The 1,903-nt window shown below is 35.2% G+C and overlaps 1 protein-coding gene across 2 annotated transcripts in view; it reads left to right on the top strand.

Moving 5' to 3' along the window:
• Positions 1-1,903, top strand: part of LOC108528740 (histone-lysine N-methyltransferase SETMAR) — a 15,786-nt gene that overhangs the window by 9,035 nt on the left and 4,848 nt on the right. The gene's annotated exons all lie outside the window — the stretch shown is intronic.

Genomic DNA, 1,903 nt, shown 5'->3' with positions numbered 1-1,903 from the left:
ATTTATATAGTACCTTAAAATATGTGCGCCTTTAATGACAAATCAAGTTTAACATGAAAAGTTTAACAGAGATCTTCATTTTACAAGTACTTTTAAAAATGTCTCAGTAACCATTTACATTTCAACACTGAACCTTTAAAAAGCTGAAGGTAGATTCTATATAAAACAGCAGTCATTGAGTTTGACTGATAGAGAGCATCATTTTCTAACCCATCCTTTATCCATTTAGGATATTCCTGCTAAGCTAAAGCTGTAAGAAACAACACAAACAAAAGCTATTTCCTCTCTCCACCCCAAATGACTTTTAAGCAGAATGTTGGCCTTCCCCACAGTTCCTCCCACTGGTTGTCCTCCTCATCTTTCACAAGAGGATGTCAATCCTCCCCAGCTCAGAGTTTTTTTTAGCATAGGGTTTTGCACTTAACTACATAGCTCCACCTGAGGCCTCCACAGGGAGTATTTAACTACCTGCTGTTCAATACCTTTCTAAAGCTTGGACTGGAGACAAAATATTAATGGAGGATTGACTGGAAGACATGGTGCAAACATTCCTCCAGGTGCTTTAAAATCTATCCCCAATGAAAGGCCATGCAACTCATTCCTTGCAGAACTGCTCTTACCCGACTGTGCTGTTGTGGGATCCCAGCAGCCTTTATTGAGGACCAGAATTAAAAAAGCCCATGAAACTGCTTCCTGGAAAAGAATGGTTTAGAAGAACACATTGGTGGAATTCCTTCCTGGTATCAATACTGAAAAAAGTCAGTGCCGCTTCTGAACAATGAGATTATTCCTTACAGGCAGGGCAAGCTGCGTATCTAATCATATATCCTTGTCTGAATTGGCAGCTCTCAGGCAGAGCCAAATGTCCAGTCTACTTCTACCACACACTGTGTGTCTAAGCTCACTGGACGTGTTTGCTCTATTTCCCTTTCACCTTACTCTCCTTACTTGTTCATTTATCTTACCTGTTTGTGAGTCTCATTAAATCCTTTTTGGAATAAAGCAGGTGTAAAATGGATTGGGTTTTATGTAAGCAAGAATTACTGTATACATAAAAAAATCTGGGTTCATGAGAGATACTTTAATATGAAATCAGTTTGAAAATATGCTTCATGATGCTAATGAGGATGTAACCAGAGATCAGGCTTCACCTAGAGTTTAGATTGAGGATTGTCTTCTTTTTATATAACATTTTATAAATGTAATGTTTTTATATTTTATATATTTTATATAAATGTAATTTTTATATTCCTTTCTCATTTAATTAGAACAGAATTTCTTTACAAGTGTACATCTATAATAAATTTAAATATCTAGTAATATCTATTTAAGAAAATAGCATTTTTGGAATTCTGTGTGCAATTGACTTGTCATTTATGACTTTCTTATCCCCAACCAGTATCTGAGGTAACTCACAATTAAAATACATATATGCATGTATATAAGGTAAAGGTAAAAGAGATCAAAAGCTAAGGATAAAATGCTTAACTGTACTCAGACACTAAATTCAGCACTGAGTTTTCTGACATCCAAAGCTAAGAGGGAAACAAAATAAGTTACAAAACTTTCCATTTCTGATAAGAGAAAAAAATAGTGTTTTTCTTATTGTCCTTATACATACATAATACATATATAAATACATGTATATGTCATTATGCGTACCTATATATAACATACTATTATATATATTAAGTATTATAATGCCCAACTCATCCTTATACATAACCTAAAATAAAACCACAAATTCTAAAAATTAATCTTAGCTAGGCATGGTTGTTCCCACTTGTAGCTGTAGCAAGTAAGGAAGCTGAGGCAGGAGAATCACTTGGGCCCAAGTTACAGTGAACAGTGATCACACCACTGCACTGCAGCCTGTGCAACAGAGCAAGACTCTGTCTCAAAA

Source organism: Rhinopithecus bieti, unplaced genomic scaffold (genome assembly GCF_001698545.2).
Source record: "Rhinopithecus bieti isolate Rb0 unplaced genomic scaffold, ASM169854v2 scaffold_5101, whole genome shotgun sequence".
Lineage (NCBI taxonomy): Eukaryota > Metazoa > Chordata > Mammalia > Primates > Cercopithecidae > Rhinopithecus > Rhinopithecus bieti.
This window is presented reverse-complemented; position numbering and strand designations above follow the sequence as displayed.